This window comes from Drosophila pseudoobscura, chromosome X (genome assembly GCF_009870125.1).
Source record: "Drosophila pseudoobscura strain MV-25-SWS-2005 chromosome X, UCI_Dpse_MV25, whole genome shotgun sequence".
Classification (NCBI taxonomy): domain Eukaryota; kingdom Metazoa; phylum Arthropoda; class Insecta; order Diptera; family Drosophilidae; genus Drosophila; species Drosophila pseudoobscura.
The window spans coordinates 32314602-32341043 of NC_046683.1; the positions used below are offsets into that span (position 1 = coordinate 32314602).

A 26442-nucleotide genomic window follows, 5' to 3' on the forward strand; every position below is an offset into this window, starting at 1 on the left:
AATAAATACAAGGTCCCGCCCCTCAACCCTCCAATACTACAAGGATGCAGGCTCTCCTTTAGCGACAGTGCCAGTTACTTAGGGTTGGTAATTGACAAGAAGCTTAACTGGAACCTGAATGTCAAAGACAGAGTGAAAAAGGCAATGACTGCACTCTATACATGCAAAAAAGCTATTGGGCTAAGATGGGGTATGATCCCAAGCATAGTCCAATGGATATATCAAGCTATAGTTAGACCAATACTACTCTACGGAGTTACGGTGTGGTGGCCAGCCCTATCAAAAAGGGCGATCACCAAGCAACTGGGCAAAGTCCAGCGGACTGCCGCCCTATGCATCAGCGGAGCTCTCCGCACCACCCCAAATGATGCGCTAAATGCCATCCTATGCCTACAGAGCCTTGAACTCGCAGGAAAGGAACGGGCAGAAGCAGCAGCAATACGTCTAAGAGACTAAGATCAATGGGTGACACAGTGCATAGGTCACTCAGCCATATTAAATAGCAGTACTGTCCCCTCAAAAACAGACTACCAAGTTCCAAGAGAGTATACAGACACTCCCTTCGACACAATCATCCCTCATAGAGACGAATGGCTCGAGGGACTCCCAGGCCCTGAAGGGGCCATAAGCATCTTCACAGATGGATCAAAGCTGGACGACAGAGTCGGAGGGGGAATCTACTCTGAACAGCTAAACATAAGGCATTCCTTCAGACTCCCAGATCATTGCAGTGTCTTTCAAGCGGAAGTCATAGCAATCAGGGAGGCACTAGACTGCCTACAAGCGGCTGCCGTCACGGCAACCAAGCTAAACATTTATAGTGACAGCCAAGCTGCGATCAAATCGCTAAGCGCGATTTCCTCGAACTCGGCCACCGTGGCAGACTGCCGCAAATCTCTACACGAGATGGCTCAGCAATTTGCTATTAGCCTAATTTGGGTCCCGGGCCACCGGGACATCGAGGGCAACTGTATAGCGGACGAGCTGGCCAGATCTGGCACTACAATCCCCCTTCTCCAAGACAAGGAGGATATCTGTATGCCAATGTATGCCCTGTAAGCTCATCATAAGGGAGCAATACAAGCGACTAAAAAACGATATGTGGCAAACAGTGCCAAGATGTCGCACAACTCGGCAAACATGGCCGACCATGGACATGAAGCGCACCTCCGAGCTCCTCAAGTTAAGCAGGAAAAGGTGCAGCGTAGTCACTCGTTCCCTCACGGGACACTGGCTAATAGGCACCCACGCTAACAGGCTGGGGGCCCCACATAACGATTTTTGTCGCAGCTGTAGAGACGAGGAAGAGGAGGAGACAGTGGAACATCTGTTCTGCTCCTGCCCGGCTCTCAGCAGAAGAAGGCTACAACACCTGGGCTCAGCCTTTCTACACGACATCTCAGAGATGTCCAAACTATGTCCCAGAAGGATAGCGAACTTTGTGAGAGCATCTGGATGGGATAATTGCTGACAGGAAGTCTCACAACGCAGGAAGGAAATGATCCTATGCGGTATCACAACGGGCCGAAACCGGCCTAAGTGTGACGGGCTCCGAGCGAACCCGGCAGCCGCCTCAACCTAACCTAACCTAACCTTCTTTAGAATAGTCATCTATATTGTATAATTGATCTATTCTATCTATGCTATTAAAATATTGTGGCAAGTTGCTTTGCTTGCCGTAAACTAATTCATATGGACAATAATTGTGTGCCATAGAGGGTGTCGTGTTAAAACAGTAAACGAAATATAGAATCCATACGTCCCAATCTGTTTTGTCAACAGATATATATGAACGAATATATTCATTAAAAGTTCTGTGACTTCTCTCTACTGATCCAACGGTCTGGTGATGATGTGCTGTATACGTTATATTGTCTATTTTTAAATATTTGCACAGGTCATTTATTATGGAATTTTTGTATTCTGTTCCCATGTCTGTAATGAACGTCTTCATCGGACCGTACTCCAAAATAAAAGATTCAAATATAGCTTTTGCGACTGTTGTTGCGCTTTTGTTTGCAACTGGAATGGCTACTAAATATTTTGTAAGATCACATATTAGTGTTACTACATATTCGTTACCATTTTCTGTTCGTGGTAATGGACCAATTGTGTCTATTATCATTCTGTCAAAAGCATATATTGATGTGTTTGTTATGGTTAAGGGTGTCTTGGTATGTCTTGTTGTTTTCGACATTTGGCATTTCTGACATTTACGTACGTACTCTTTGACATGACGGGTCATGTTTTTCCAATAGAAGTGTCTATTGATTTTCGCTAGCGTTCTTGTAATGTCTGTATGACCTCCTTGTATGGGATCGTCATGATATGTAAACAGTATAGCTACTTGATCTTTTCCTATTTTGGTCACCGGCTTGAGTAGCGCTTCTCGTAATGATTTTAATATTTTATTGCCCATTTCTTTAAAAGTATCTATTGAAACTGATTCAAAGACCTTTTCGCTCGGTGCCACTTTGAGTTTGCTGATTTTATGTATACCGGCTTGCCTTTCAAGCCTTTGGAAGAACTAACCTAAACCGAGAATTCCATTGGTATACACATCGCTAACATCAATTCTTGCTATAATTTTTCTTCCATGTTTAAAGAAACATGTATTATTTATTATATGCAAGGCCAAGCTTCTTTAAGAGTTTGCATAGGCAACTCTATTTGTTCTTTTCCTGCGCAAGAATTTTTGTGTTTACTTTGGTGCTTGGTAGTGACTCTCAGGACTTTGATTTGTAAGTCTGTCAGTTCGGATATTGTTATCCTTGATAGGGCATCTGCCACAAAATTGTCTTTTCCCTTTAGGTACTCGACTTTAAAGTGGTATTCTTCTAATTTGAGCCGCATTCGTGTCAATTTTGAACTTGGATTGACCATTGAAAATAAATATGTTAGGGGTCTGTGATCTGTTTTGACTGTAAAATGTTTGCCATAAATATATGGTCGAAAATGTACTATTTCCCAGTGAATTGCTGTTAATTCTTGCTCCGTAGTACTTTTGTTACTTTCACCTTTTGTGAATGCTCTTGATGCATATGCAACGGGAAGTTGGAGTCCATTGTAGTTTTGAGTTAAAACTGCTCCACATGCTTCTTTGCTTGCATCTGTGATTATGCAAAATTCTTAGCTGAAATCAGGGTATTGTAACAGTGTTGGTTCCATAAGTTTCTTTTTCAGATATTGAAATGCTTCTTGGAATTTATCTTTCCAAAAGTAACATTCTTTTTACATAATCTTGTTATGTGCCGTGAATAGTCGGCGAAGTTTTTAATAAAACGTCGATAGTAGTTACAGAGTGCTACGAAACGTCTAGCGCTGTCCGCATCGTGTGGGACTGGATAGTTCATAATGACGTCGAAATTTTTGTCATCTGGTAATCTGTTATCTGTACACTTGTGGACAAGAATAATGAGCATTTTTGTGGATGTAGTTTAAGATTGTTTTTTCTACACAGATCAGTTTTTAATCATGTGTTTCTCTAAAAATCCAACAACGATTAAATCGTCCATGTAAAGGAATGCTTGTGAAGGTTCTAGACCTGAGAATGCTATTGTCATCATTCTTTGAAATGAATTTGGCGCTATTTTTAAACCAAATGGTAATCGCGTGAAGCGATATGAGCCATTGCTCGTTGAAAATTACGTTATATCTCTTGAACTTTTTATACCCGATACTGAGTATTGGGGTATATTAGATTTGTGGTAAAAGTGGATGTGTGTAACGTCCAGAAGGAATCGTTTCCGACCCTATAAAGTATATATATTCTTGATCAGCATCAATAGCCGAGTCGATTGAGCCCTGTCTGTCTGTCCATCCGTCCGTCCGTCCGTCCGTCTGTCCGTCCCCTTTAGCGCCTATTGCTCAAAGACTATAAGAGCTAGAGCAACGATGTTTTGGATCCAGACTTCTGTGATATGTCACTGCTACAAAAATATTTCAAAACTTTGCCCCGCCCACTTCCGCGTCCACAAAGGACGAAAAGCTGTTGCATCCACATTTTTAAAGATACGATAAAACCAAAAACGCAGAATCGTAGAGAATTAGACTGCAGAATCTGAATTGGATCGTATTATTATTATAGCCAGCATCAAGAAAACAATTTAATTTTTTCTCGCCCTGTCTCTCTCTAACACACAAGTAGCATAGGCGGCTTTGCTTAGAGTAAAACATTAGCGCCTAGATCTCAGAGACTAGAAAAGCTAGAGCAACCAAATTTGGTATCCACACTCCTACTATATCGGACCGAGACGAGTTTATTTTAAAATTTCGCCACACTCCCTTCCGCCCCCGCAAAGGATGAAAATCTGGGGATATTCATAAATCTCAGAGACTATTAAAGCTAGAGTAACCAAGTTTGGTATCCGCACTCCTGTTAGATCTCACTATAAAACGCATATCTCAAAATTTCGCCCCACCCCCTTCCGCCCACACAAAAGACGAAAATCTGTTGCATCCACAATATAGCAGATTTGAGAAAACTAAAAACGCAGAATCATAGATAACGACCATATCTATCAGATTGCTGAATCTGGATTAGATCAGATCATTTTTATAGCCATAAGGAACAAATCAATTTGCAGTGGCTACGCAGCGCCCGACGTCACGCTCAGACTGATTTTCTGTCTCTCTCGCACGCACTCTTTGTCGTGTCGTTTAATATTAGCGCCGTCTGCCGGAGGATAGCCATACTGACTTAGTATCGGGTTAACTGTAGAGTTGCGGTGTCCGCAGCAACTCACAACGTTCCCCGTCGTTTTTCATTGGAACCTGGAAGTGATTTCTTTGGTACTAATAATAGTGGGCTATTATATTCAGAAACAGACGGTTCAACTATATTATCTTCTATTAACTTGCCAACATGTTTTTGTATTTCTTCTAATTGGCTATGCGGGCTTCGATAGTTTTTCATATACATCGGTTCATCATCCTTTCGTCTTAACTTTTGCTTGTAGAAGTTATTTGTTGTGATTGATTCGGTTTCAAGTCCGAATACGTCACTGTAATAAATTTCTTTCTTATTGATATGACTTCATCTTTCCTTGATATTTTATTTGTTTCAATTATCTCGTAGTTCGACAGCGGTTCATATTTCAGATTATTTATATGTAATAATTGATCGGTACTGGTTGTGTTCAGTAAACGGACAAATGTATTTTTGGATGTTGCTACTGTATTTGCAACATAGATACCAGGTATAATTTCCTTATTTGGAATTAAGATGCTGTCATCTGTTGCATTTAATTCTAGCTTTCGTACAACTTCGGATCTTGCTGGTAGAAGTATTGAATCAGTACCAGAATTGAATGTTATTGGAACGTAAATGGGATAACTCAGATTATTGAGTCTAATTATGAACCAATCGTTTGATGGTTCACAGTCTAATTTGCAATTGAAATTCTTTATGAAATCGATGCCTATTATTCCATCACATGGTATTTTAAAACTTGAATTAACTAAATGGAAATTGTGTGGAATTATATATTTATCCGTCTGTATCTCAATGTGTACTAGATCATTGGATTTTACTACTCCTTGTCCAATGCCTTGAAAACTTATTATATTTTCTTTTTGTATATCATTGAAGACATCTGAATTTTCTTTAATAAGCGAAATATCCGCTCCTGTATCTAGCAAAAATGTAAGTTTAGTATTTGTTGCTGCGTTTGTAAATGTTACAAACATACTAAAGACTTGGATTTATCGTGTGTACATTACTTGTGTTGTTTAATTTTGCGTACCTAAAGGTGTTTGGGAGTTTCCCGAGTCACCTTGAGCAATTCTGACATTGTTATTGTTGTTGTGGCTGTTATAGTCTCGGTTGGAATTGTTCCTTCCTCGGCTATAGCTACGGGAATTTCCTCTGAAATTTCCTCATTATAATTGTTGTGGAGGTAACTTTGGTAGTTTGAGTGATAATTACCTCGACCGTTAGGTCTACCCCTTTGGATATAGCGGGAATTATCACCTCTAACTGTTCTACCTCTATTGTATAGTATAGTGCTTGCGCTTCCGGACATTTCAGTGCTACAATGTATGTATTTGCTGATGGCTTCATTTATTGTTCTGAATGTGCCGGCCTTAAGTATGGTTTTTAGTTTACCATCCTCACAATTTTTGACCATGGTAGCTATGGCTTCTTTGGTCTGAATGTATCAGCGTGCTCAGGGCTTAGTCCTTCATCAATATTCGAAGACTCTAGTAGTTTTCGCAAATTGTCGATTTCATTAGTAAATTGGGTTGCTGTTTTGCCTTTTTGGTAAACATTTCCCATTTTTGCTTTAACGACATCGGATGTTTCACCGACGATGGTTGTCTGTAATTTATTGATGATTGCATCAATTGTAAGCTCATTTTGGACCTTGTAGAGCGCGGAGCCGATTATTTTCGATTTAATTACCTCAATGGCAATTTTCTTATACGGTCCCTTTGTTAGGTTGGCCAATTTAAATGCTGCCAAAAATCTTTGCAAGTGGATTTTGTTCCCATCGAATTCAGGGATGGCCTGTGAGACTTCCCTGATATATGCCCTATCGGCAGCTGAAGAATCTGCCATGTTTGTATCGCTTGTATTGGGAATCTTTGGAGTTTCAGTATATTCTATTGGATCATTATCGCGCTCAACATTGCTATTTATATTTGGCTTTGATTCGTCTAGATTATTGAATTGATCTAAATTAAACTCTACTAAAAGGTTAGTTTCTGTAGGGACATTTATTTCAAAATTTCTCTTTTCGCTAATATTTATTAGTCTTATGTTTAGCGATTTTAGTATTTTGCTACATTGACTGTTATGGTCATTTGTTCGCTTATTTTTGTGTTTATTGACTAATTGGCATATACTGTTATATTGCTCGACTAATAGAGATATGTGGTGAATTAGCGTGTCGACTTTTATAGTTGTGTCTTTATTAAGGCACTTGTAAGACTTTTCAAATTTGTCTTTGAAATTATTTATCTGTCGAACTAATTCACTCCATTCCATAGCGATAAGCTATATTTTAGGAATAATATGAGCTTTCATTTATACATATATTTTTATTTCTTGTTTTGTTTTGTATTTATTTTTTTTATATCATATTATATTTTGTCTTAATCATTACCTCTACTAATGTATTTGTTCTTGATTATTTTGTTGTGTTTAGTATATAAAGTTAACACAAATTGAAGAATGTTAACTACTTATTGTTATTAATAAAAGTAGTACCCACAAGGATTTTGTAGTGGCGCCTGTCCAACCAAAAATATCGGATAACCGTCCCACGGTTTCCCCTTCCCTTAGACATGCACCTTGCACCTTTTGGGCAGTTATGCGCAAGAAAAAAAAAATGACATAAGTTAACAGCGGCTACTGTCAAGGTATGGTGAAAAAAAAGGGGAATGAGAGAACCAAGGGCTCAAGCGGAAGGAGAGTGGCTTGGGCATGTTCTTTCCAATTGGACTCGCGATCCCAGACGGACGTCTGAGGAAAATACTCAAGTAGTGCAGTGAAAGGAACAATTCTAACCTCGACCGAAATTACCGCGTGTCCATCGTGGCTAAGATCTAGTCAAAAGATCAGCCGACCATTCCTACGTTTATTAAGCGAAGGCCGAACCCATCGGGTGAGTGGAAATTGTACCCTAACTGCCGGCCAACAGAAAATTAAAGTTCGTTTTTTTCTTAAAAACCTAACCATAGGTTTGGCCGTACGTAATACCGTACGAAACGCCGGTCGTAGTGCCGTAAGCCGTACCCACGACAGTCTCGTCACCTTGCCACACATATAAGTATCCATCGTACCGATCGACTACTGTATGTGTTAGTCTTCTTTCGGCGTGGCGTCTGCATACATGTGAGCATCACTGTATTTACCGCAGCATATACCGGCGTGGGTCCACACACATACAAGCCTTGCTCGGCCTACCCCAGTGAAAAACGGTCGATGGGCTTTTTATCTACGAGTGCAGTGACATACATATGTACATATGTGTGAGATCGACTATTCCCTCTTCAGTGACTTTCGTCATTGCTACGTTGCTTACGCCGCCCGCATACGAACAGTAACGCTCAAGGAGAAGACAATTACCGGTGCCGTTATACTGTTTGCGTTGCTGATGAAGTCAGTCGGTGTCTCGATCATGATGGCTATGCGCATGAATTTCTTCATATTAGAATAATACTTTGGAACCCCACTATTGTACTGACCCTAGGATTAACCTTAAAAGTTAATTTCGTGTGATTCGGTTTGTTTGGATTATCATAAAGAAAAGTGCAGTTAGAAGGAAAGGAACTAAAACTATTACTCGCGCATATCGCCTATCTACTCTGACACACTGATATTTACAAGTTTTCAGCCACCCTCATCGACCACATGGAAGCGCTTTCATCGTTGGATTTGATCGTACTGTGAGTGATAACCTGTGAACGTCTGCTATATGTGAATTCAAAATTTTACGCAAGTCGAAGCAACATTAAAGATTCCATGCCTCGACCGTAAACTTCCCAGCCGTACTGTAACGCTGACCAATCCAATGGTTCACGTGTTTGTTTTGTTCTGCTCTTTCGCAAGCAATGTAACTTTCTGCAATTCCGAATCTATCGACAACCGAACTTATGATTGGGATTACCCCACAAGCAATTGCTGTGCACTTTAAAGATGCATCCATCCGTCCCTTGTTTTTGCATTTAAACTGAAAACTATTCGACTATATTTCTATTTGTGTAACGTAATTACCATTATTACTGAATATACTCTTTATAATTAGTTGACCCTAGTCTAATAAGATCTTTCATCATGATATTTTTATATATATAATTAATCTTAATTGCAGCTTATTTGAACATATTATCCTTATTACTTTAATAGCCTTTATACATATAGATTTACCCTGTTAGCAGCCATGAGAGCTTGTAGGAAAGTTAATGAATAAACTGTTTGTAATGAATTCCCGTTAATTGTTGCCGTTATTAAAGGATCATGTGGCGCCGAGATGACGTAACCTAGCGAAGTAGAGCGTTTAATTTAGGGATCGTTACCCATTACTCAGCATATTTGGACTGGTGCGATCAAGGAAGGGTGGGCATACCGGCTTGCAATGACACTGCAAGCAACTCCCGCTCGAATTCGTTCCGCTGACTCATCTCCCTAGACTGTCATTGCGCTGTAAATTTCTTCCGTCTGAACCTTGAACCGCACGCGAAACTTATTTTTATTATTACTTTTGCTCCTAATGCTCGAGCTCGTGACGCGATCTCTCCCTACCCCACCCCCACTCTACCCGACTAACCATGAGACCGGCAGCAACGCGTGCATGGATCTCGATCATACCCTCCATCTGCTCGTCTACCGTTTCAGATCCTAGCCTCCTGCTTCGTTATCTGTTACAGTATTAGCAATATATATTTATATAAATAATAAATTTAAAAGAAAAATAAAAATAATTGGCGCCCAACGTGGGGCCCGAGCTGTCACAGCCCCAGTAAATGTCCGAAAGACAGTCAACTATACCCGACTGGAAATTCCTTATCCTTCTTGGATCAGACAACCTTGCTAACTTCCTCAATATCGGTTGTGAAGGTAAAGTGTAGCGAGAGAGACTGTTGAAATCCTAATGTTTTCCATTAAGCTCTTGGTCCAGTCCACTTAAGCTGCATCTGACTTAACCACTGCCGGTATATCGATCGAGTGCAAGTAGATATTCCATCCGTCGAACGAAATTGGGTTAATTTATGGCGACAGCTACAACCTATCTCGCGGAGTTGAGAGTATACGCAAGGAAGTTTATTTGCATTTTTTTTTTTTTTTCTATCATCCTTCCAACTATAAAGAGCGTCGTCGACTGTCGAAATCCTGAAGCTGTTAGAGTAAGCTCTTGGTCCAGTTGATGCAAAGTAAGACCTACTTGGTCCAGTTTTTTTTGGATAGGATTCAGCCGTTAATAGAAATCAGGTGTATGTATGGCAAAACGCTATCGCCTGTCTCGCGGTAGAAAGAACCTGTCCGACTCAGTATCTTTGTTTCTACACGAATTCGTCTCTTAGACAGTGCGATTAGATAGCTATCTCTTATGTGCATCGAAGCAGAATCATGATGCTTTTATTTAAAAACATTTTGTCATGTTTATTCCTTTGCCTTGATATATAAATTAGCCCGTATTTAGTGTCGTAATTATCTATAAAAGATCGTCGGGTAAGACATTATGTACGATAATTATGCCCCTAAGTCGTAGTCCCGAGAATTTCGCTCAAATAGAGAATCAGGGAATAATTTGTAGCACGTGCGCCAAGGAAGTTGACTACGTAGCTCAGTTAATTACCACCAGCTGTGGACACCAATTCCACCGAGTCTGTTTTAACCGTAAAGCTGGAGTCAAAAAGATTTGTCCTGTCTGCCACGTTAGCTTGCATGCATCGGCTTTGAATTTAGCTGAGGAGATTGCCGCAGCCCAGACTGCAAGCCAAGACCCCAGCACAACCATACACCAGACTAGGTCTAAGGGTAGGGCAACCGATCACAACGCAGACGCCCCAAGCGGGTCAACTATTAGTGAGACTAACCCGGAAGTACAAATGGAAGCAAATGCCGCTTCGACCAATGCAGGTCTACACCAGGTTATTGCCGATGCTTTGGCAGCTGCAATGCAGGCTCAAACCCACATATTAGCGCAGACCATAGAAACTGGCCTGCAGAAATTATCGATTCAGCAAACGGCGTCCCGTAAAAGTATTGAAAGTGTTCGTTCACAACCAATCAATACACAAACCATCGACGAGGTAGAACAACAAACGTTTCAGCAACTGTTCGGGGGTAGTTCGGAAAGACAGACGGCCAGAGAGCCACCAGCTAGATATAGGCTAGGAGGGACCCCGCCAGTCTCAGAGCTACGAGCTGATAGAATAAGCCAAATCATTTCAAATTGGAAAATACGGTTTTCAGGTCATTCCTCCATTGGCGTGGACGACTTCATTTATAGGGTAAATGCCATGACCAACCAATCCTTAAATGGAAATTTTGAACTGTTAGCCAGATATGCGAGCAACCTGTTTGAGGGCAGTGCCAGTGAATGGTTCTGGCGACTGTCCCCCTCATTCAATGGTCCGACCTGTGCGTAGCACTCAAGACTCAATTCAAAGACGGACGTACCAACTTGGATATCCGCTCAGCGATCGCGCAGCGGAAACAGAAGCTAAATGAACCTTTTGATTTATTTTATGAAGCAATAGTCGCATTGGCAGATAAACTAGTACAGCCAATGACTGAGCCCTATCTGTTAAAAGCTCTTAAAGCCAATTTAGTTCCAGGAATTCAACACGAAATCTTGTATGTACCCATCAAGAGTATCGCAGAGCTACGTCATATAGTTCGAAATCGCGAGCGATTCTTGCAGAACTTGTCCAAATCTATGACAACGTTGAAGCGTGCTGCGTCTAAGCGACATATTAATGAGATGCATCAAACGTTCAGTGAGACGGATGACGATGCGGATGGTTTAGATGATGCAAGTATTGATGTCATGACCCTTAACTGTTGGAATTATGGGAAGAGGTCTCCGTTACCAAGAATGTACTTGTGAGCGGAGGGTTTTTTTGTTATGGGTGTGGGAAAGCTGACACTTACAAGCCCTCTTGTAGAAAATGCAATCCAAAAAACTTGGCAGCTCGTGCACCTTTGATCAGTGCACGCAGACAGATGGTATCGAAAGCCACCAATACGGAGTAAAGAGTTCAAAAACAAACTCGCTACCACTTCAACCGGCCATGTCACAAATACCAGACTTACCAACCAGGACAGAGATAGAGAATGGTAGCCAACGCTCCCTACGAATGAAGTTGCGTAGATGTGCGTATAATGTAGCACGAAAGCAAGAACGAAAAGTTTTGTTATCCGCCGTAGTTGGGAATGCGCAGGACATAAGACCGTATGCAGAGGTCCAACTATTGGGAAGAACAGTCACTGGTCTTTTGGATACAGGAGCAACAATCAGTTGAATAGGAGGGGAGTTAGCGTTGAAAGTTAGTCATGCGACCGTCAAAACCGTTAATGCATCTGTGCGAACTGCTGATGGAGCTGCGCAGAAAATTGTAGGCAAAATCTCCACTCCCGTGCGGTTTCGAGATGAAACTAAACCCATAACATTGTATTTAGTACCATCACTCGCTCAAGAATTATACCTTGGCATCGACTTTTGGGCTGCATTTAAATTGTTACCTCCAGGTGTAGTAACCCAGAATGCCAAGAACGAAGTTGCTGCCTTAGCCAAGGATGACCATATGCATATAAGCCTAACGGATTCGCAACAGGCCATGTTGTCAGAGGCTATCCAAAAGTTCCCGTCATTCGCCAAAGAAGGTCTAGGTCGAACCAGCTGGATAAGTCACGATATCGATATAGGGGATGCAAAGCCTATTAAGCAGCGGCACTATTCGGTATATCCGGCCGTCGAAAAGGTCATGTTTGAGGAAGTAGATAGAATGATAGCGCTTGGCGATATTGAGGAGTCCGATAGTCCCTGGTCGTCACCAGTCGTTCTCGTTAGGAAACCTGGAAAAGTGAGAATATGTCTCGATAGCCGTAAGGTCAACGAAGGCACAGTGAAGAGCGCATATCCGATGCCTTTGATCGATTGAATATTAAGCCGACTACCAAAAGCTGAATATATTTCCAGCATCGACCTGAAGGATGCCTATTGGCAGATCCCATTGACTCCAGACGCTCGCGAAAAGACCGCGTTCACCGTCCCGGGGAGACCCCTGTATCAATACACAGTGATGCCATTTGGACTAACCAACCAACAAACCATGTGTAAATTAATGGATAAAGTTATACCATCTCAGTTACGACATGAAGTGTTCGTCTATCTACCTTGGCCATGTCATTGGGGATGGAACTATTAAAACCGATCCAGAAAAGGTTTCAGCCATTCGGGAATTCCCAACACCTCGTTCAGTCAAACAGGTACGAAGATTTTTAGGAGTAACTGGCTGGTATCATAAATTCATTCGAAATTATGCCGGTCTGGCCGCTCCATTGTCGGACACGTTGAAACAGAAACGTAAGTTTGAATGGACGAATGAGGCCCAACTTGCATTTGAAGACCTGAAAGGTAAACTTTGCAGTGCTCCCGTTTTGCATAGTCCAAATTTTCGGAGTCCATTCGCTATTCACTGCGATGCGAGTCATACTGGCGTGGGCGGAGTACTTATGCAAAAAGATGTAGAAGGTAACGAGGTTCCGATCGCATATATGTCTAGAAAGCTAAATCAATGCCAACGAAATTACTTGGTTACATAAAAAGAGTGTTTAGCAGCTGTACTGTGTGTTAAAAAGTTTCGCGCTTACATCGAAGGGCATGAATTTGTCATTATTACTGATCATGCTTCGTTAAAATGGCTTATGAGTCAATCGGATTTGAGCTCTAGACTCGCCAGATGGGCGTTAAAATTACAAGGTTTTGACTTCCAAATCCATCACCGAAAAGGAGTCAACAACAAAGTGCCAGACGCCCTGTCCCGAGCCTATACTGAAGACCTGTCCGAGCTCCATGTGGACAGTCTGCTGGATCTCAGTTCACCACAGTTTCACTCAGTTGAGTATGAGTCAGACGAAAATGCCTGATGTCAAAGTAATTGATGGTTTCATTTATCGTCGTGCTGAACATGCAGTAGGAGAAAAAGTATCCGATGACCTCTGCTGGAAGTTATGGGTACCATCCGCCCTAACGTCCGTTGTGCTGAGGCAAGCACACGAACATCCTCTCTCCTCACACGGTGGTATCCACAAAACGCTGGAGCGAATACGGCGATATTACTATTGGCCGAATTTGGTCACCGATGTGAAGGCATATGTTAATCAGTGCGAGGTATGCAAATGTTCAAAACATCCAAGTTATTGCTTACGACCTCCCATGGGAATAACTCAGGGAACTAACAGATTCTTTCAGAAACTGTATGTAGATTTCTTGGGACCGTATCCGCGTAGTAAGTCAGGGAACATAGGAATCTTTATAGTCCTGGATCATTTCGCCAAATTTCCATTTCTCAAACCCGTAAAGAAGTTTACAGCGGATTCGATCATCCGATTTATCGAGGAAGAGTTGTTTCACTGCTTCGGCGTACCCGAGACGGTAGTATCGGATAATGCAGCTCAGTTTAAATCACAGGTATTCCAGAGCTTGCTGCAAAACTACGGTGTCAAACATATGTTTACAGCCGTGCATGCACCCCAAGCAAATGCGTCAGAACGTGTGAATCGTTCGGTCATTGCCGCGATAAAGGCCTATATAAGACCAGTCCAATTGGTATGAAAAGTTGAGCCATATTGCCTGTGCACTACGTTCGAGCACACATACCGCCATTAATTCAACCCCGTACAGAATAGCGTTTGGTCAACATATGGTTACCAATGGCTCTAGCTATCAGCTATTAAGACAGTTAGAAATGCTGGAGGATCGAACAGTACAGTTTTCGCGAGACGATTCGTTCAATATCATTCGGCAAAAAGCTATGCATTCAGCTCAACAGCAGCATAGTCGCAACGAAAAAGTATAAAATTTGCGTAGTCGACACGTCTCGTTTGTCGTTGGTCAGGAAGTGTATAAAAGAAACTTACAGCAAAGTAACTTTAGCAGAGGCTTTAATGCCAAGCTGGCACCTACTTTCGTGAAAGCCCGGGTGAGAAAAAGACTTGTTAATAGTTACTACGAACTCGAGGACCTACATGGACAACTCCTAGGGAAATTCCATGCTAAAAATATAAAACAATGAGGTTTCAGGCGTGGATCACTCTTTTCAGTATATCACTGCCAAGTGTGATCTTGGTAGGGGGGTGTTGTAGTGGCGCCTGTCCAACCAAAAATATCGGATAACCGTCCCACGGTTTCCCCTTCCCTTAGACATGCACCTTGCACCTTTTGGGCAGTTATGCGCAAGAAAAAAAAAATTACATAAGTTAACAGCGGCTACTGTCAAGGTGTGGTGAAAAAAAAGGGGAATGAGAGAACCAAGGGCTCAAGCGGAAGGAGAGTGGCTTAGGCATGTTCTTTCCAATTGGACTCGCGAAAATACTCAAGTAGTGCAGTGAAAGGAACAATTCTAACCTCGACCGAAATTACCGCGTGTCCATCGTGGCTAAGATCTAGTCAAAAGATCAGCCGACCATTCCTACGTTTATTAAGCGAAGGCCGAACCCATCGGGTGAGTGGAAATTGTACCCCAACTGCCGGCCAACAGAAAATTAAAGTTCGTTTTTTTCTTAAAAACCTAACCATAGGTTTGGCCGTACGTAATACCGTACGAAACGCCGGTCGTAGTGCCGTAAGCCGTACCCACGACAGTCTCGTCACCTTGCCACACATATAAGTATCCATCGTACCGATCGACTACTGTATGTGTTAGTCTTCTTTCGGCGTGGCGTCTGCATACATGTGAGCATCACTGTATTTACCGCAGCGTATACCGGCGTGGGTCCACACACATACGTGTGTTTTCTAACGTGTTGTCAAATACTGTAAATGTTACTTCAGGTGTGCCACAGGGAAGTCATCTGGGCCCGCTTCTGTTCATTTTATTTGTGAATGACCTTCCTCAAGTCATAACATACTCTACTGCACTAATGTATGCTGATGATGTCAAAATCTGTCTTTCTTACTCTGATTGGTATTTGCACACACGCCTTCAACTTGATCTAAATGAACTACTATTGTGGTGTTCAACTAATCTTCTTTTTCTGAACCTTTCCAAATGCAAACTTATGACATTTTATCGTCGCGCTCCTCATTTTGTCCCATATGTTCTAGGAAATCATGTCCTTGAACGAATTTCGAGTTCAAATGACCTCGGAGTCCTTTTTGATCATAAGATGTGTTTTAACGCCCATATAGCTGCAACTGTAAATAAAGCTAAGGGTGTTTTAGCGTTCATCAAGCGTTGGTCCAAGGAGTTTGACGACCCGTACGTTACAAAACAACTGTACATCTCGTTAGTACGTCCTATATTGGAGTATTGTTCTTGTGTGTGGAGCCCGCAGTATAAAGAACAGCAGGCTGTTATTGAATCCGTGCAAAAGCAATTTTTAATTTTTGCCCTTCGGAACTTTAACTGGGACTCAGGTAGAATCTTGCCACCCTACCGGTCTAGGCTAAATCTTATTGACCTGCCGTCGTTGCACCATCGCAGAATATGCAATGGCGTAATGTTCGTGCACAAGCTCCTTCTTGGGACTGTTGACTCCCAAACTCTCTTGGGTCAGATTGACTTGGCCGTTCCATCTAGACCTACCCGTACTTTTAGGCCTATCCGTCTACCCATATGTAGATCTAATTATGCTGATCATGAACCTTTTAGGGTTTTATGCCATAATTATAACTCCCTCTGTCAAACCCTATCCCCTGAACTGTCTCTTAAACTAATTGCATGCAATATTTATAATCATTTAAATTTAGCTAACTTTTAACTTATCTTTTTCCGCCTTTAGTAACTAAGTACCATTATTAACAGATAATTGTTAATTAAATAAATAAATAAATAAATAAATACAAGCCTTGCTCGGCCTACCCCAGTGAAAAACGGTCGATGGGCTTTTTACCTACGAGTGCAGTGACATACATATGTCAGTGACTTTCGTCATTGCTACGTTGCTTACGCCGCCCGCATACGAACAGTAACGCTCAAGGAGAAGACAATTACCGGTGCCGTTATACTGTTTGCGTTGCTGATGAAGTCAGTCGGTGTCTCGATCATGATGGCTATGCGCATGCATTTCTTCATATTAGAATAATACTTTGGAACCCCACTATTGTACTGACCCTAGGATTAACCTTAAAAGTTAATTTCGTGTGATTCGGTTTGTTTGGATTATCATAAAGAAAAGTGCAGTTAGAAGGAAAGGAACTAAAACTATTAATCGCGCATATCGCCTATCTACTCTGACACACTGATATTTACAAGTTTTCAGCCACCCTCATCGACCACATGGAAGCGCTTTCATCGTTGGATTTGATCGTACTGTGAGTGATAACCTGTGAACGTCTGCTATATGTGAATTCAAAATTTTACGCAAGTCGAAGCAACATTAAAGATTCCATGCCTCGACCGTAAACTTCCCAGCCGTACTGTAACGCTGACCAATCCAATGGTTCACGTGTTTGTTTTGTTCTGCTCTTTCGCAAGCAATGTAACTTTCTGCAATTCCGAATCTATCGACAACCGAACTTATGATTGGGATTACCCCACAAGCAATTGCTGTGCACTTTAAAGATGCATCCATCCATCCCTTGTTTTTGCATTTAAACTGAAAACTATTCGACTATATTTCTATTTGTGTAACGTAATTACCAAATTCGACCATTCGACTGATGAGCTCGTGAGGTGGCTCAAAGGGGGCCTAGCTGAGGCCACCGGACGGGTCGCAGGTTGCGGATAGCGAACGACCTACCTATATACAGGTCATATAGGTAGGTCAGCTGCGAATAATCGGACATCCCTAGGGAGAGTACCGAAAATAAGCAGCCCCGGACAGCCAGCGGGTGTTCGCGAAGTAGCAACACTGACGATGCGCTTGTGGTGCCGCCTCGTATAAGTAGCTCACACACTCCCCTATCCCTACACACTACCTACCCACATCCCAACCCCCCACATTCAGCTCACACCGGGCCGGACTAAGAGTGTTATTCGACCCGTGCCGAGAGTCAGCCTGGCTGGGGGCCCGGTATATAAAACTGGCCCAGTCGTTAACGGAGAGCTCAGATACTTGGCAGCCCCCTGTTCTAAGTATGCCTTATCCGGGCAACGTGGATCTCTGCCCGGACGGACCGTACCCCTTCACTGCAGCTCGTGGGAAAAGAATGGAAGAATTGAAAAACAAACAAAATGAGTCTGGCACTCCCCAAATGCCAACAGGGAGCAATCCCAAACAGGGGAAGGCAGCGGCCCAAAGGCCTGGCCCGACCCGCAAATCAGCAGGGAAAACCTGCGCGGCGGAAGATGCTAGGGAGAGCCCAAAGGGGTCCCATCCCGGTGTCGGGGTGGGTGGTGAATTGGCTCCCAAAACCGATACCTTGGCAGAGTGGCTATGCAATCCTTCGGCTGCTCTGCCTGCTGGTAAAGTGGAGGGGGATGAGTCACCATCTACTAGTGTCAAAGCCAAATCCTTTACATATGCCGACAGAAGGAGTGCTGGCAACATACTCCGTCGGCAGAACGCAAGCCAGATGTCCAGCCCGACGGACAAATGGATTAAGCGCAAGGTGGTGTCCTGTCTCCTCTTCTGTGGAACATAGCAGTCAACAAGATTCTATGGGACCTGGATGGGGGGGGCCTGCAAAGTCGTGGCCTATGCGGATGACGTTGCGATTATTTTCTCGGGGAAATACCCCCAAACACTGTGCGACTGAATGTCCACAAAGCTAGCGCAACTGTCGGACTGGACGGAATCGCGCGGTCTGGGAGTAAATCCCTCAAAAACGGAACTCGTATTATTCACAAATAAATACAAGGTCCCGCCCCTCAACCCTCCAATACTACAAGGATGCAGGCTCTCCTTTAGCGACAGTGCCAGTTACTTAGGGTTGGTAATTGACAAGAAGCTTAGCTGGAACCTGAATGTCAAAGACAGAGTGAAGAAGGCAATGACTGCACTCTATACATGCAAAAAAGCTATTGGGCTAAGATGGGGTATGATCCCAAGCATAGTCCAATGGATATATCAAGCTATAGTTAGACCAATACTACTCTACGGAGTTACGGTGTGGTGGCCAGCCCTATCAAAAAGGGCGATCACCAAGCAACTGGGCAAAGTCCAGCGGACTGCCGCCCTATGCATCAGCGGAGCTCTCCGCACCACCCCAAATGATGCGCTAAATGCCATCCTATGCCTACAGAGCCTTGAACTCGCAGGAAAGGAACGGGCAGAAGCAGCAGCAATACGTCTAAGAGACTAAGATCAATGGGTGACACAGTGCATAGGTCACTCAGCCATATTAAATAGCAGTACTGTCCCCTCAAAAACAGACTACCAAGTTCCAAGAGAGTATACAGACACTCCCTTCGACACAATCATCCCTCATAGAGACGAATGGCTCGAGGGACTCCCAGGCCCTGAAGGGGCCATAAGCATCTTCACAGATGGATCAAAGCAGGACGACAGAGTCGGAGGGGGAATCTACTCTGAACAGCTAAACATAAGGCATTCCTTCAGACTCCCAGATCATTGCAGTGTCTTTCAAGCGGAAGTCATAGCAATCAGGGAGGCACTAGACTGCCTACAAGCGGCTGCCGTCACGGCAACCAAGCTAAACATTTATAGCGACAGCCAAGCTGCGATCAAATCGCTAAGCGCGATTTCCTCGAACTCGGCCACCGTGGCAGACTGCCGCAAATCTCTACACGAGATGGCTCAGCAATTTGCTATTAGCCTAATTTGGGTCCCGGGCCACCGGGACATCGAGGGCAACTGTATAGCGGACGAGCTGGCCAGATCTGGCACTACAATCCCCCTTCTCCAAGACAAGGAGGATATCTGTATGCCAATGGCCACCTGTAAGCTCATCATAAGGGAGCAATACAAGCGACTAAAAAACGATATGTGGCAAACAGTGCCACGATGTCGCACAACTCGGCAAACATGGCCGACCATGGACATGAAGCGCACCTCCGAGCTCCTCAAGTTAAGCAGGAAAAGGTGCAGCGTAGTCACTCGTTCCCTCACGGGACACTGGCTAATAGGCACCCACGCTAACAGGCTGGGGGCCCCACATAACGATTTTTGTCGCAGCTGTAGAGACGAGGAAGAGGAGGAGACAGTGGAACATCTGTTCTGCTCCTGCCCGGCTCTCAGCAGAAGAAGGCTACAACACCTGGGCTCAGCCTTTCTACACGACATCTCAGAGATGTCCAAACTATGTCCCAGAAGGATAGCGAACTTTGTGAGAGCATCTGGATGGGATAATTGCTGACAGGAAGTCTCACAACGCAGGAAGGAAATGATCCTATGCGGTATCACAACGGGCCGAAACCGGCCTAAGTGTGACGGGCTCCGAGCGAGCCCGGCAGCCGCCTCAACCTAACCTAACCTAACGTAATTACCATTATTACTGAATATACTCTTTATAATTAGTTGACCCTAGTCTAATAAGATCTTTCATCATGATATTTTTATATATATAATTTGTAGTATGCTCATATTAAAGTAAAGTAAAGTATTCATTATTTCGAATACCCACTGTACCGACGGTACTTAAAGAATACACACTGTAACACTTTGTTTCAGTGTTTACGTAACAATAAAGTCCCAGACATTCTGGGTGATCGTATTACGATTCACTCAAGAATGCCTCGAGCGACCCAAGTGCAGCGTCAGCATGTTCCCATGACTTGACGGCTCTAATATACATGCATACACACATATATCTTCCCTCGCGCTCTCGCTGCCAACAGCGCTGAGCATATTCACACATATACATACTAACATATAAGAGATAAGAACACATAGTTCTGCCGCTCCGCTGCCGGCATCACTGGCAGCGCAGCTCCGCGGCTTTTGGCTTACAAAAGCCCAAAACACAATTGTAAAATTCAGAACATAAAACAAAATAAAACAGATCGGAGGGTTAAGCCCCAACGATCCAACAAAAGGATTGTACATCGTTTTACATGGCGACCGTGACAGGACCGATATATGTCCTACGCGATAGCTCAATCTAAGGATTGAAAAAAAAAAATAAAAAAATTCAAAAAAAAAAGTGTTGAAATTAATAAAGACAAAGAATGGCCGACATAAAAAAAAATATATATATAATACTATGTGATTTCGTTTTAAAAATCGGACACAGTCAAAAGAAAATTGATGAATTGTAAAAACTATTGAAATAGTGTTGTCCCCAGTGCCAGTGCCAAGGAAAACACACAGCAGAAAGCCAAACCAGCCGTTTCGCCAGACCCATGCACGACTGCCGACGATATTACGCACAAACCCATGTTGCATTATAATTTATACCCTTAAATTTGGGGACTACAATGCGGCCAGGAATATATAATACCCAAGGAGATTTAACAGCCCGCGCTACAAAGAGCGTACACGCAACATAAAACCTGTGCGAAGACCAGCACCGGCCCCACCAGACCCAGCAAGGACCAATAATATAAGTGCGAGTGGCATAGGATCGCCCCTTGCACCGCCGATGGACCAACAGGCCAATAATACAAGTGCGAGTGGCATAGGACCGCCCCTTGCACCGTCGATGGACCAACAGATTCTGCTCCTACCGAGCAAAGGGATGCACTCAGCCTACAAGAGGCTTTAAAAGTGTACCCGAACGATGGACCTCGCCCACTCACAATAGCTGAGTACCGGGCACGACAAAAAAAAAAGACACCAACCCCCCCACCAATAAAGGATCAACTTCGCACTGGTGCGAAGTAACGCAAATGAGCTGCAGAAATGCCATGCCTCATATTGCCAATAATTATAATTTTCTAACTCGAGTTGAAGCACCCTTAAAGTGCAACTTGAAAATACTAACCTCTGTTAGGCTATTACTAAAACCATGTGATCGATGTTGAATTATATAATGAAAAACCTGTAAATCGATCACATGTCCCTTAACATTTTTTTTCCTTCCTTCATTTTGGTCAAACATTAAAAAAAAAAAAATATAATAATAATATTGATGAAATTTTAAAGAGTAAAAAAAAAAGGAACAAAAATTTTTTTTATTATTGAAAATAATAAATGAATAGCAGATAATTTAAAAACAAAAAAAAATAAAAAACCCCAACATTGTAGAAACCGATTTTTGAGAGAAAATCATCACCATGGGTTGGTTCGGTTCTGACGATAGTCAGACCAAAGACAATACGGCCAATGTGGTCAATAATGTCAAAATAATAGACCACAGGGATGATCTCAATGCACTCTGGTTATTACTTCTGATTTTAACCATTGTCAGTGTTTTACAATTCCTTTTAACATTGTATGTAAAACATAATAAGATAATTAAAAAGAGATATATGAGTAGGGCAAAAAATTTAGATAGAGTTAAAAAAAAAAGCACACATACCGCCATTAATTCAACCCCGTACAGAATAGCGTTTGGTCAACATATGGTTACCAATGGCTCTAGCTATCAGCTATTAAGACAGTTAGAAATGCTGGAGGATCGAACAGTACAGTTTTCGCGAGACGATTCGTTCAATATCATTCGGCAAAAAGCTATGCATTCAGCTCAACAGCAGCATAGTCGCAACGAAAAAGTATAAAATTTGCGTAGTCGACACGTCTCGTTTGTCGTTGGTCAGGAAGTGTATAAAAGAAACTTACAGCAAAGTAACTTTAGCAGAGGCTTTAATGCCAAGCTGGCACCTACTTTCGTGAAAGCCCGGGTGAGAAAAAGACTTGTTAATAGTTACTACGAACTCGAGGACCTACATGGACAACTCCTAGGGAAATTCCATGCTAAAAATATAAAACAATGAGGTTTCAGGCGTGGATCACTCTTTTCAGTATATCACTGCCAAGTGTGATCTTGGTAGGGGGGTGTTGTAGTGGCGCCTGTCCAACCAAAAATATCGGATAACCGTCCCACGGTTTCCCCTTCCCTTAGACATGCACCTTGCACCTTTTGGGCAGTTATGCGCAAGAAAAAAAAAATGACATAAGTTAACAGCGGCTACTGTCAAGGTGTGGTGAAAAAAAAGGGGAATGAGAGAACCAAGGGCTCAAGCGGAAGGAGAGTGGCTTAGGCATGTTCTTTCCAATTGGACTCGCGAAAATACTCAAGTAGTGCAGTGAAAGGAACAATTCTAACCTCGACCGAAATTACCGCGTGTCCATCGTGGCTAAGATCTAGTCAAAAGATCAGCCGACCATTCCTACGTTTATTAAGCGAAGGCCGAACCCATCGGGTGAGTGGAAATTGTACCCCAACTGCCGGCCAACAGAAAATTAAAGTTCGTTTTTTTCTTAAAAACCTAACCATAGGTTTGGCCGTACGTAATACCGTACGAAACGCCGGTCGTAGTGCCGTAAGCCGTACCCACGACAGTCTCGTCACCTTGCCACACATATAAGTATCCATCGTACCGATCGACTACTGTATGTGTTAGTCTTCTTTCGGCGTGGCGTCTGCATACATGTGAGCATCACTGTATTTACCGCAGCGTATACCGGCGTGGGTCCACACACATACGTGTGTTTTCTAACGTGTTGTCAAATACTGTAAATGTTACTTCAGGTGTGCCACAGGGAAGTCATCTGGGCCCGCTTCTGTTCATTTTATTTGTGAATGACCTTCCTCAAGTCATAACATACTCTACTGCACTAATGTATGCTGATGATGTCAAAATCTGTCTTTCTTACTCTGATTGGTATTTGCACACACGCCTTCAACTTGATCTAAATGAACTACTATTGTGGTGTTCAACTAATCTTCTTTTTCTGAACCTTTCCAAATGCAAACTTATGACATTTTATCGTCGCGCTCCTCATTTTGTCCCATATGTTCTAGGAAATCATGTCCTTGAACGAATTTCGAGTTCAAATGACCTCGGAGTCCTTTTTGATCATAAGATGTGTTTTAACGCCCATATAGCTGCAACTGTAAATAAAGCTAAGGGTGTTTTAGCGTTCATCAAGCGTTGGTCCAAGGAGTTTGACGACCCGTACGTTACAAAACAACTGTACATCTCGTTAGTACGTCCTATATTGGAGTATTGTTCTTGTGTGTGGAGCCCGCAGTATAAAGAACAGCAGGCTGTTATTGAATCCGTGCAAAAGCAATTTTTAATTTTTGCCCTTCGGAACTTTAACTGGGACTCAGGTAGAATCTTGCCACCCTACCGGTCTAGGCTAAATCTTATTGACCTGCCGTCGTTGCACCATCGCAGAATATGCAATGGCGTAATGTTCGTGCACAAGCTCCTTCTTGGGACTGTTGACTCCCAAACTCTCTTGGGTCAGATTGACTTGGCCGTTCCATCTAGACCTACCCGTACTTTTAGGCCTATCCGTCTACCCATATGTAGATCTAATTATGCTGATCATGAACCTTTTAGGGTTTTATGCCATAATTATAACTCCCTCTGTCAAACCCTATCCCCTGAACTGTCTCTTAAACTAATTGCATGCAATATTTATAATCATTTAAATTTAGCTAACTTTTAACTTATCTTTTTCCGCCTTTAGTAACTAAGTACCATTATTAACAGATAATTGTTAATTAAATAAATAAATAAATAAATAAATACAAGTCTTGCTCGGCCTACCCCAGTGAAAAACGGTCGATGGGCTTTTTACCTACGAGTGCAGTGACATACATATGTCAGTGACTTTCGTCATTGCTACGTTGCTTACGCCGCCCGCATACGAACAGTAACGCTCAAGGAGAAGACAATTACCGGTGCCGTTATACTGTTTGCGTTGCTGATGAAGTCAGTCGGTGTCTCGATCATGATGGCTATGCGCATGCATTTCTTCATATTAGAATAATACTTTGGAACCCCACTATTGTACTGACCCTAGGATTAACCTTAAAAGTTAATTTCGTGTGATTCGGTTTGTTTGGATTATCATAAAGAAAAGTGCAGTTAGAAGGAAAGGAACTAAAACTATTAATCGCGCATATCGCCTATCTACTCTGACACACTGATATTTACAAGTTTTCAGCCACCCTCATCGACCACATGGAAGCGCTTTCATCGTTGGATTTGATCGTACTGTGAGTGATAACCTGTGAACGTCTGCTATATGTGAATTCAAAATTTTACGCAAGTCGAAGCAACATTAAAGATTCCATGCCTCGACCGTAAACTTCCCAGCCGTACTGTAACGCTGACCAATCCAATGGTTCACGTGTTTGTTTTGTTCTGCTCTTTCGCAAGCAATGTAACTTTCTGCAATTCCGAATCTATCGACAACCGAACTTATGATTGGGATTACCCCACAAGCAATTGCTGTGCACTTTAAAGATGCATCCATCCATCCCTTGTTTTTGCATTTAAACTGAAAACTATTCGACTATATTTCTATTTGTGTAACGTAATTACCAAATTCGACCATTCGACTGATGAGCTCGTGAGGTGGCTCAAAGGGGGCCTAGCTGAGGCCACCGGACGGGTCGCAGGTTGCGGATAGCGAACGACCTACCTATATACAGGTCATATAGGTAGGTCAGCTGCGAATAATCGGACATCCCTAGGGAGAGTACCGAAAATAAGCAGCCCCGGACAGCCAGCGGGTGTTCGCGAAGTAGCAACACTGACGATGCGCTTGTGGTGCCGCCTCGTATAAGTAGCTCACACACTCCCCTATCCCTACACACTACCTACCCACATCCCAACCCCCCACATTCAGCTCACACCGGGCCGGACTAAGAGTGTTATTCGACCCGTGCCGAGAGTCAGCCTGGCTGGGGGCCCGGTATATAAAACTGGCCCAGTCGTTAACGGAGAGCTCAGATACTTGGCAGCCCCCTGTTCTAAGTATGCCTTATCCGGGCAACGTGGATCTCTGCCCGGACGGACCGTACCCCTTCACTGCAGCTCGTGGGAAAAGAATGGAAGAATTGAAAAACAAACAAAATGAGTCTGGCACTCCCCAAATGCCAACAGGGAGCAATCCCAAACAGGGGAAGGCAGCGGCCCAAAGGCCTGGCCCGACCCGCAAATCAGCAGGGAAAACCTGCGCGGCGGAAGATGCTAGGGAGAGCCCAAAGGGGTCCCATCCCGGTGTCGGGGTGGGTGGTGAATTGGCTCCCAAAACCGATACCTTGGCAGAGTGGCTATGCAATCCTTCGGCTGCTCTGCCTGCTGGTAAAGTGGAGGGGGATGAGTCACCATCTACTAGTGTCAAAGCCAAATCCTTTACATATGCCGACAGAAGGAGTGCTGGCAACATACTCCGTCGGCAGAACGCAAGCCAGATGTCCAGCCCGACGGACAAATGGATTAAGCGCAAGGTGGTGTCCTGTCTCCTCTTCTGTGGAACATAGCAGTCAACAAGATTCTATGGGACCTGGATGGGGGGGGCCTGCAAAGTCGTGGCCTATGCGGATGACGTTGCGATTATTTTCTCGGGGAAATACCCCCAAACACTGTGCGACTGAATGTCCACAAAGCTAGCGCAACTGTCGGACTGGACGGAATCGCGCGGTCTGGGAGTAAATCCCTCAAAAACGGAACTCGTATTATTCACAAATAAATACAAGGTCCCGCCCCTCAACCCTCCAATACTACAAGGATGCAGGCTCTCCTTTAGCGACAGTGCCAGTTACTTAGGGTTGGTAATTGACAAGAAGCTTAGCTGGAACCTGAATGTCAAAGACAGAGTGAAGAAGGCAATGACTGCACTCTATACATGCAAAAAAGCTATTGGGCTAAGATGGGGTATGATCCCAAGCATAGTCCAATGGATATATCAAGCTATAGTTAGACCAATACTACTCTACGGAGTTACGGTGTGGTGGCCAG

General features: G+C 43.2%; 1 long non-coding RNA gene across 1 annotated transcript; it reads left to right on the forward strand.

Annotated features, from left to right (window-relative positions):
- Positions 1 to 7219: 7219 nt before the first annotated feature.
- Positions 7220 to 8754, forward strand: LOC117185013 (uncharacterized). Its single transcript, XR_004470506.1, has 2 exons — positions 7220 to 7607; positions 7684 to 8754. It is a non-coding gene; the product is annotated as an uncharacterized lncRNA (long non-coding RNA).
- Positions 8755 to 26442: the final 17688 nt, after the last annotated feature.